Source organism: Plutella xylostella, chromosome 14 (assembly GCF_932276165.1).
Source record: "Plutella xylostella chromosome 14, ilPluXylo3.1, whole genome shotgun sequence".
In the NCBI taxonomy this organism is placed as follows: Eukaryota; Metazoa; Arthropoda; class Insecta; order Lepidoptera; family Plutellidae; genus Plutella; species Plutella xylostella.
Genome location: NC_063994.1, coordinates 6,198,274 through 6,209,680, shown reverse-complemented (window position 1 = coordinate 6,209,680; position 11,407 = coordinate 6,198,274). Strand labels below are relative to the sequence as shown.

General features: G+C 37.2%; 1 long non-coding RNA gene across 1 annotated transcript in view; it reads left to right on the top strand.

Moving 5' to 3' along the window:
- Positions 1–11,012, top strand: part of LOC125489439 — a 104,641-nt gene extending 93,629 nt beyond the window's left edge. The window contains exon 4 of the long non-coding RNA XR_007266993.1: positions 10,501–11,012. This is a non-coding gene — a long non-coding RNA (uncharacterized LOC125489439). The remainder of the gene's footprint in view (positions 1–10,500) is intronic.
- The last annotated feature ends 395 nt before the right edge of the window (positions 11,013–11,407 follow it).

Below are 11,407 nucleotides of genomic sequence, written 5' to 3'. Positions count from 1 at the left end.
CTCACACGCCGACGTTGGCGCGTAGTCGTAGGCGTAGTGAGCATCGTGACGCGGCCTACTGCGTGACGCTGGACACGACCTACGGCGTAAATAGGAGACCCAGGCCATAAGGTTGCCTGTAAGAGATCGCCCTCAGTCTATATATATTATAGTCTATAAGTATGTTTTTTGTATGTCTGATTTCTGTGGTATTCAATAAAGCAATATTCTATTCTATTCTATTCTTGCAAGCGGTGCATTAATATGTATTTGTCTGTCTCAGTGTGTCAAATAAATGTTTCTTTCTTTCTTTAAGGGCCCTTACAGGGTGACGTGCCGCGCCAATTTTGGGTTTTCAATGCTCTTCACACAGCACACGCAGTGACACGCACACATGTTAGTTTGCACAGTGGGTCGATAAACTTTTACTCGCCAACTTTATTGACAATTATGTTCAAGTACATTTTGGGTGATTTTAGGGTAAGTAAGTATAATTCTTACTTACACTGGTAGGCACCAGGAAAGAGTAGAAATTAATAGGGGTGCCACTTTTCTCCATACTCGGAACCCGATTAGATTTCTAAACAAATGTGGTATTTACTTGTAGAAAGGTAACTACAGGTATTAAAGTGTAGATAATAAGTTATACTAAGGGTATACTAAGCCGAAAGGGGATGACTCAAGGGGTCATTCTGAACAACTTTAGTTCTACGAGTTTTGCAAAAACGCGAAGAAAAAAAAATCGTTTTCCATGGTAAAAAGTCACGCGTGTCAACAAAGTTTCTATGATAAAGTTTTTTTTGGTTAATTTTTAAAACTCGTAGAACAAAAGTTCAGAATCAGTCTCACTTGTTTTAACCCAACTGCCGAAGGAGGAGAGTAATGTTTTTGATTGTATGTATGTATGTTTGTAAGTATATTTTTTGGTGGCAGAATAATATTTTTTCATATTTTTAGAGTTTCGTACCTCAAAAGGAAAAAAGCAACCGTTATAAGATCTCTTTGTTGTCCGTCTGTCTGACTGACTGTCTGTCACTGCCCTTTTTCTCAGAAACGGGTAAAGATATCAAGCTGATATTTCGCATAGATATGAGGGGTACCCAAAAAAATTGGGGTACTCCCTCTCCCATACAAGTAAAGTGGGGCTGATATTTTTTCCGGTTATTTTGATGGTGTAGGTAGGGTATCGTTGAATAGGTCTTTTAATATAATAGGTATAAAAAAAGGTTAAAATATAATTATTTGGCTTTTACCCTTAAATTTGGGGACCACACCATAGACAAATCCTAATTTAAAAAATGTTTTCAATAGATAGCGTGATTTTATGTTGGGTAACTCAGAATAAGAAGTGATGATATATCAGAATAATAATGGTTAATGGTGCTATTCCGCTGAGCATCGAAACCGGTGGGACGCTAATGAAAAGTGGTCATGGAAATGCACCAGGGTAGACCCTGCTCCTAGAACAAGGCATGAGTTTGTGATTTGTGTGCGTGAAAAGCGAGGATGCAAACTTTGAATATTTTCTTGATTTTTTTATTATTGATGCAATAACATATAATTAGTATTATTCTGAGTTACCCACCGAAGTCACCCCGTGGCAGGTTGACTAGATAGGTACTTTTGCAAATCACGCCATATATCGTTGTTTTTATTAGTGGCTACTGTCTATAGAAGAAATTCCGTCATTGACAATTTTACGTTACGAATGAATTTAGTAAACCCAGTAAACCTAACTAATCCAGAGGAAACCTCAAATATCTTTCTCTCTCTCTTTGAAAAACATACTTAATAGCCCAAACTCGATTCTATTCTATTCTCTGTGGGGGTGTAAGTACCTGCACCTGGCTCTCTCGAGTGGAACCTTTGTGCATATCCCCAAGGTCTAAACTGCCTTCCTAAGCTTGAACCATTTCCCACCACGCTGGTCTACTGCGGGTTGGTGGGTTCACATATCTAGATGTGCTAAATCTAGATATGCAGGTTTCCTCACGATGTTTTCCTTCACCGTTAGAGCGATGGTATACATTGTACTTAAGTTAAAAGAACTCATTGGTACATGTCAGCGCCGTGATTCGAATCCGCATCTCTTGCGTGAGAAGCGGGCGCTTACCCGACTGAGCTACCACCGCGCCCAAACTCGATGCTTTTAGCTATTAAATCTTTGAAATAAAATTCAGTCACCTCCGTGTTACTGCCCTCATCAGATCCTCACGAGACCATGCCTCAACCAGCACCATGAGACTGTGTTTTTGAATCCTAACCTAATCTTCCTACGTATTGTCATCACTTAGATCCATTCACTATATTCCTGCTCCTCATCCCAGGGCCGTGGGGAGGCACGTCAGCTTTTTAAAGACATCAGCAGCAGACTAATAGAAGTCCCAAGGGACCCTAGGGCTGGCACTTACCTATCACAAAGGCTAAGCATCGCTATATAGCGGGGTAACGCGGCCAGCGTCTTGGGTACCCTACCCGACAGTGGCAGCGATCTGGCCAGCATCTTCTTTTTAGTTTAATTTTAATTTTATATTAGTGAGTTTTAGTTAGGCATTAATAATTATAATTTAATCAAGAAGTACCATGGACTTAACTAATAAAAAACATTATCATTTAATTTATTGAATATAGTATAAGAATTATGCTTCCTCAATTTCAAATCAAATTATGTTGGTGTCATAAAAGTTGAAAAAGTGCAATGACAACCAATGTGCAGTGATTTTGTGTCTGTACACAATAAGATCGCGAGCTGTCAGTGCCGCCTAAACCGACGTGACCCTTCTTTGGAGGCCACCGGCCGACTGAGTCAAACGTCGCTTGTGTTTATGATTTTATAACACAGAAAGCCGCCATAGATATTTGTATGAAGATTTGAGGGAAAAAAATTGCTCAAGTTTGGGATTAATTTACACAAAATAGGTGTGTGTTTATTAAAAAACAAGGTATTTAGCGCCTAGTCCAAGCATTTATCTTTATAATTTGATAAGAATCATATGAAAATTCTTGATAATTACGACACAGTTGTTACAATACGGGAGTGTGATTTACTGGTTTTTCGTAATTAATTTACAGCTATCCATAAGCATTTACTTAAATTCGAATGATTCAGCACCTAGCTAGACTCTTCGGCTACCTGTGTGATTTTTTTCAAGGCTGTAGAGCATCATTTACTACATAATTCTATGACAATGCCAACCCTCGATTGCCTATTGCCGACCCTTAATACATGGATATATTAGTCGTAGATGGTGCAGCATCACTTCGAAACTCAGTTTTCAGTAAAATAGAGTATTCGTCCAATGACGGAAGTAACTAAAGTACAATTTCTGTCTCTTCTTTCGAACTCTGTATAAATCCAAAATTCGGTAACCAACATAAAAATAGGAAAAGGGAAAGCGGAAAGCTAAAGATCGCATCCAGTGGCGTGCTTTGGGAGAGGCCTACGTCCAGCAGTGAACAGCTATAGGCTGATGATGATTATGATGATGAACATAAAATATGTTGCTCCGGCCGCGATCGAACCCGGGACTCTCGGCATCACTGACAGAACTAGTTACTGCACCTATCAATTCAGTCGTAGATACTTGAATTATTGAAACTTAGAAAGTATTGTACTAAATTATCCGGCTTAGTAGAGTTAACTCCAGGTATTATTTAGTTTTGTTTATAACCAACCAGTGCACATTAAAGCTAGGAGTCCGTCGTCGTATTTTCACTGTAATATTTCCTTTTTAAACAAACATTTAGCTGCCTGGTTCAGTGCCCAATAAAGTTAACGCAAATTAAATAGGAAAACGTGTACAAAATTACGAAACAGAGTGCCGCAAGAAAGTTATTTTGTTGAACACAATCTCATGGATTTCTTACAACGTTCCCTGCCCGTTTCAGAGGGATTGGTGCAGGTTTTTCTTCAGCGATCGAGAAGTGAAAATCGACGCAAATTTGTATGGTGTAGCGATAGTGGCGACTGTCTCTCCATACATATTTTTCCGCGTTTTTTTTCAACTACTCGAACGGTGTAAAAACTTACACTCCGCTTGCAGTCCAACTTTAAGTGAGACAACTGATATTATGTAAAATTGTACGTATGTATGTATAGTAAAATTAAAATGTTATATTGCATGAACATTAAAATACTGATAAGAGCCACGAAGAGTTGTGTTTTATCGAATGAGTCATCTATCGATTTTTTCATATTTTTTATATCACTGAACAGATTTACCTAATATAACTACTCGCATATAGAACTTTCGCATAAATGAACGGAGTAATTCTCCGAACTCCGTTCATTTGAAAATCCCATCGATCTTGGCATATTTCAAACCTCTGGCCAGATTATAATTTACCTACTTAACAAATCACTATAATCCCCTAACCCGACAATGCTGATCCGTTCCACTGCATTACCATTTTAATGCTCTTAAATTTAGCGAACATATTACCTTGTCTCTCTCGGGACGTAGTCGGTTATGCAAATAGCTTAATCGGGGTATATCGATGCCACGAATGACACATATATCCTCATCATTAGCCGAGGTCAATATTAGCTTATCGCCATAACACGACCGTTTCCGCTTAATCCACAATACTATGCATTCAGTATATCCTGCCCGCTGGACTGACGACCTTAGGCGGGTGGCCGGTAGTGGTTGGATGAGGAAGGCCGAGGACCGAGTGTTGTGGCGCCCCTTGGGAGAGGCCTATGTCCAGCAGTGGATGATCATTGGCTGATGATGAGTATATCCTGTCCCCTTAAGGTGAATCAATTTAGGCTCTGTTCTAAGGGATATAAGAATCTTTGGATTTATATCCTGTTTTGGTATACGGGACATTTTAAGCTGAATACGAATAGTATAGTATACTAATAGGTATATGAGCAGACTGTATTGGCATCTGATTGACGTGAAAGGTGAAAGAATATTGTAATATTGTTCCTAAAACTGAAAAATAGAGTTACTATTTTAAAGCAGCAATGCATGTTCTTGTTCTTACAAAATTCTCAAACAATGTATCGTATTATTTTAAATTCTAATGAGACGTATTCTCTTAGCGTTAAGATAAATAAATAAAAACACCTACTGTATGTTCAATTTAAAATAAATAAACATAAATCCTATCAGCTGATATCATTCAGTTAAAAAAGCGGCCATTGATTGAATGTTTGTGAATACGCGTACTTGTGATAAGTGATTCGGAGGTCACACTACTATGTGGGTGATAGTGATAGCAATCACAGTTCAATGACCCAGGGTAATCAACGGTCTTATCTGTCGCAAAAGTCCGACTATTTTGGTAAAATAATAATATTTACGTCTAGAGGCCGATGACTCCACTGTATGTTTTTGTAGACATGATAACATAAAATAAAGGACGCGGTCTCATATGCTGTCACATTGGTTGGAGCGAATTTAGTTATCGTACAATGTTTACATACAAATGTCGCCATTGATTTATTTGGCTATTACTGTTAATTTTAGTTTTTATATTTTAACGTATTCATTTAACCAGCCCCGAAAACCGAAGCGTCGATACGAAACGTGAATTCACGTGACCAACAAAGTTACTATGGATTTTTTTCTTGAATTTCGTAATACAAAAGTTGTTCAGAATGACCCCTTGACTCACCCCCTATCGGCTTAGTATATTCTTTTTGCAACCCCCTGTATAAGGTACAGTATACTAGCTTCATTAGCGTGGCACGCCTCCGAGCACCGCCTGTTTAAACAGGTGGCATTGACCGAATCCAAACGAACTATAATAATATGTCATACTAATACCTACATCTTTAAGAATCGCAGTAGATACTACTAAAATCCAAAAATATGATATCAAACCGACTGACCAACAACCGACGCGATTGGTGGACTCGGACAAAGTGCTAACATTACGTGTTGCTATAGCGAATGTATCGTGATATCGATATCGATAAAGTGCCCGCTCCGCCGCCTCGGTGCGGTAATCGGCCGGTTATCGTTCGATTCAGTTGGACCCAGCGCTTGGATTGTTGCCCGCGTGTCTCCGTTCGAAAAACGAATCTTTCGCGGCATTTTCCCGAGTTCCTAATTCAAAATGTGGTTTGTGGTATAAGATTCTTAGTGGCCAGTCTTTCGTAATTTGAAAGAGGTGTGTTACTAATTTGTGGTGTGATTGATGGATTGTGCATCGATTAATTGGATTCTTGGTTGCTGTAAGATGGTATTTGTCGTACTCGTATTAACAGGTGGGTGGTGTTATGTTTGATATTTTGACAATACTATGGACGTAATGTTGTAAAATAAATAATTATGTGTTCAATGTGCGTGACGTAGGTAAACAAAATTTCTTTTATCGTCCGAAAACAGTTGTGTTTCTCACATACGTTGGCATAAGTGGATGTTAGTTTACCAGGGTGTCCACTATCTGGAAAGTCAGGGAAAGTCAGGGAAAAGTCAGGGAAGCTCTAGGCGGTCAGGGAAAGTCAGTGAAATTGATGGGCCACCTGGAAAGTCAGGGAAAAATGACAATTTTTAGCATAATTTTTTGCACTTTCCTTTACTAGTAATACTTCTTTTTTACGTGAAATACATAAGTCATAAAATAAAATTTCGTTTGCATTTAGAATATTTTTGGCTGATTATTAATATTACATAATAATGATACGATTAAGTTTTTTAAATCTAGAAAATAAATAGTAGGAATTCTAAAAGATTAGCTAGATCCCAGACTCAGCTGGTAAAATTATGTCCCGTATATATATATACAGGTTGATGCAAAAGAGGGTGACTCATGTCACCATTCAAAACAAATTTATTTTGAAGACTTTTAGAAGATCGTAATAAAAAATTACGTGTCTTTGTTGGTGCAGACGCACTGCAGCCGCGCTCACTAAATGACTTATTAACTTTAAAAAAAGGAGGAGGTTCTCAATTCGCTAATTATTTTATACGTCAGCGAGACCGCTTACGCTGCCTCCGCGCGGCATCTATTAATCAATAACATTTTTTTTACTAATTAGACCAAAACAAACTTTATTCTATTTTGTATTGCATGTTATCAACTTTCATAAAAAATACTTACACCACTAACATCTTTGTCAGGCAGGAGAGTGCCATACAAATAAATGGTTCTATTTCAATTCCTATTTCGGTTTCAACTTCGATGGTTCCTAATCAGTGTAATTTTGGTCAGACTATAAAACTAGGGAAAATAGCAACTTGGACTAAGGAAGCAGCGAGGCGGATGCGTCTTTTTTCGGAAATTTTTAATACTCGCTCAACAAAAGTTGTTCAGAATGACCTCCTAAGGCTTAAGAGGGAACCTCGATAAATAGGTATTTAGGTAAACATTTGCTATCGTTTGTGCGCTCATGCCCTGGGGCTCGGGTGCTATAGAAATAAATGCAGCTCTTGTCTGACATAGGTACTTTTCTTGATAAAAAGAGGATGGGCGTTTTGGGACATAATTATGTCCAATAAAGATGAGTCATACATCGTGGGATAGCTCTTTTCACGTGAGCAAAAAAATATTATGACGACAAATCCATATCAGTTGTCCATTTTGAAATATATTCGTCGGAAGCAAGTATTTTTCAGCGACACTGCACTCTCTCTCGTGATGACATTTAGGGCGTAATATTTATTTACAATTATGAGATTAAGATATAATACACGTAAAACAAGAATGATTAAAATTGGAGAAATTACTTTCAACTGCTTTAATTTACAGAGATAATAAATAAATATAATATTATAATGAATGATGATCATTTGTTATAAAATTAAAAAAGAATGTGAAAAAATAACAAAAACATTAAAATTACAGAAATATAATATAAAAACTTTCAAGGTATGATTATTCTAATTGGACAGTAAATCAGGACAAGCGGTTCCGTTATTCTTATTCTGCTAAAAAATACCTTTTCAACGACGTATCACTCATTTCTATTGATGCCGGTCCCAGCTTCCATAGATTTGTGTATCCTCTTTTCGGGAGAAATCGTTATTCACCAAGTAAATATCACGGTCTCTTTTTGATTTTGAGGTCAATTGCTTCAGCATAATTTATTCAAGAGTTGTAGGTATACAATTACTTGTATAAAAAAGAAACGCTTAAAAAAATTGCAGAGTTTTGATCACAAAAATTGCGTTACTTGAGGTGCGTATAACTTTGAATCTATAGCAAATTTAGAGAGAAGAAAAAACTATAAATGTAGTAATTTATTGTGTCGTTGATATCCTAAAAAATCATGAAGATTCGATTATATTTAGAAGTAGAACAACGTATTTTCTTTTTATATGGACAACCCTGTATAAATATTTTACGCAGTCAAGTTTTAATAAGTGTCAAACAAATTAACGTAAAAACTGGAAAACCAAATTTCGTCTTCACATTACTTAAATTAGGTTTATATTTTGATCTTTGGTCAGGGAAATTTTCTGAAACGGTCAGGGAAAGTCAGGGAAAAGTCAGGGAATTTTTTGGGGCATTCTGAGTGGACACCCTGTTTACGAATAGTACCGAGTCAGGTAAGTTATTTCGTTTTCGTAGCATGTAGAACTACATATATATTTTCGTTCCATACAATAATTACTAAGGTAATAAAAGTATGTGAGTAAAACATATTCAGGTTCAGTTTTCAGTCAGTACTGTTTCCTTTAAATATTGTACTTCAACAGGAGCAATAAAAATTCAATCAAAGATACGGCATCTTTGATTGAATTGTACTGAAATTCTGGGTATTTGATATGGATTTCACTTTAATTATAAACATATCTGCTGTTGAAGAGTTCCTGGAAATCAGTCTTGACAGACTGTCGAATGTTGAAGTGATTCGTTAGTTCATTCAATACCAACCACAATTACTGTAGGTATATGATGATGACAGTTAATTTTGTACGATTTTATCAGATTGTTCTTTGTGTATGTGAAAATCTTAAGAAGGGAAACCACCAATTACCGATAGATATTGAGATATAATATTACAAGAGGCAGTTATGTTATCCCACGTTCGAAAGGTTGTGATACCGAAACTTGGCATATAAGTAAGTAGACGCAAGTCTCTAGAGTAAAAATTAATTTCATAAATTTACCGTAAGATTCTGTGCCGTACCTACACTACCTACGCACTCTTAAACATAGGTATTCGCCTAAACAAAATATGAAATGCTTGCCAGAAAAGGAGGTAACTGTAAATGCCTGCAATCACGGAATAGTGCAATTTTCGGAACCCGCACAGTGTGTTTAGCATACTCACATACGGAATTCGGCTGCAAATGTAAGGTCGTTGTAACTCTTTATGATAATTTAAACAAATTTAATGGTGAATTTAAATCACTTCCGGTGCCTACCTTTAAGTCTGAACGAGTTTTGAACTACCCCTGAAAATAGGACAGTCTGAATTTTAATCAACGAATTGTAATGAAACAAACGAAAATTCAGTTCAAATACATAGCATCGAAAAACTCGACAATCGTCATACTCGTATTAAAAACACAATGAAACAAAATAAACTCTCCAATCAACTGTCGATCAAAAGATAAACTGGATTCAGTTGTGATTAATTTCCTTTCAATGGAGTAAAAACAATAATGGCTCGACTTAATCTGCTATCGTTAGTGGATTTCAGAACCTTTCAGCTGAAAGGACCGATTCTTTGTCAATTTACTTGTAAAAAAAAGTTTTCTGCTGTAAATTAATGAAAAGCCCACGCTCACCCTTTTAACGAAATGAAAACAAAAATGGATTTTATGGCGCTCTCTTATAAAATACGAAATAATATGTGAAAATGAATTTAAAATTTCGAGAAAAGGTCAGAACATATCTCTCTCTTTTAAAATATGTTTCTTACATTCATCGAATAAAAAAAATGGTACGATTTGCTTATCTAGTTAGAAAGGCAGCGTGGGACGCCCGTAGCCCCTTACTGTCGTGTGAGGAAGACCTAGGACAAGATCCCCGCCTAAGAAGAGGCAAAGTCCACCAGTTTCCTAGCTAGACTGTGATGCTAGCCTTAGAGGAACCACCTCCAGCCACTATCTATCAAAAGCATCATCATCAGCCAATATCAGTCCACTGCTGGACGTTGGCCTCCCCCAAAGCACGCCACTGGATGCGATCTATAGCTTTCCGCATCCAATCATTACCAGCCATCTTTCTGAAGTCGTCACCCCATCTAGCCGGACAAATTGTAAGGCAAATATGTTTGCCTATACTCTGTCCATTATATTATTGGTTTTTAGACATTCGAAATCCCATACATATTTGACGACTGCAAAGGAAAACCAACTTTACTTACCAGAGATAAGGAAACGTCAAAAATACAATAACATAGTGGAAGCTCTATAGTAGCTGTCTCCACTCCAGAATACGTTTTTCAAAATTGTTACATTAAATTACAAATACAAATACCTAGGAATCTATAGAGACATTGAATTCACTGTCTAAACTAGGAATCTTTTTACACAGAGACATTGAACTCAAGTGTATTTTTTTTAAATTTCAGTATACTTAATTCAAGACTAATTTATCTTTTCCTCTTTTCAGGTAAGCAAAGTTAAACGACCTCCTTTACAGCAATTTAAGATGAAAGCGTAAGTATTAGGGTAAAAAAAAACCTAAGGGCTGTTTGATGTCGTAATTTCTTTTGTGAAAAATAACCTGTAATTTGTTATTAACCTGCTCTCTAAATTTTAAGGCTTTCAATCTGGCTATCGTTGTTTACTTTTTTTATACAAATTTGCCTATTGTGATTGATGATTTGTATAACAAACTCCTGTTGACGCGTTTGTATCATTACCTTTATTTATAACTAGCTGTTCCCGCGAGCTTCGCTTCGCCTTATGGGTCCGCGAGACGGTCAAGTCGACTTGATAAGTCTACGTGCTTGAAGTGAATATTGATCGTTTACAGCGTTGACTTGACAAGTCCCGTCAATATCTACGGGCTTGACCATACTTGACAAAAAATTGATTGACGGCACTTGCGCTTGATGCGACTTGACGCGACTTGACAAGTTTTATTAATTTGCGGCCATTTTATACCATTCGTGGGTCCGCGAGACGATCAAGTCGACTTGACAAGTCTACGTTGACTTGACGGTTTCACTTGACGGCACTTGTCAAGTCGACTTGATCGTGTCGCGGACCCATTAAAAAGTTTTCCCGTGGGAACTCCGGGATAAAAAGTAGCCTATGTTCTTTCTCGGGGTCTATATAGACCAGCTATACTCAAACTGCGGCCCGCGGGCCGCATGTGGCCCGCCGGGCCTTTATCAGTGGCCCGCGTGCCATGAGAGATAATAGATAATAACATTATATGTAAAAAGTATCGGGATTATATCCATATAAAAAACAAAAAAATATTGTTATTCATGCAAATTTATTTAATCACCTTCAAAGTTTGCTCCTTAAGAAACGATACTCATACGCCAACGAATTATCCAATCATCACA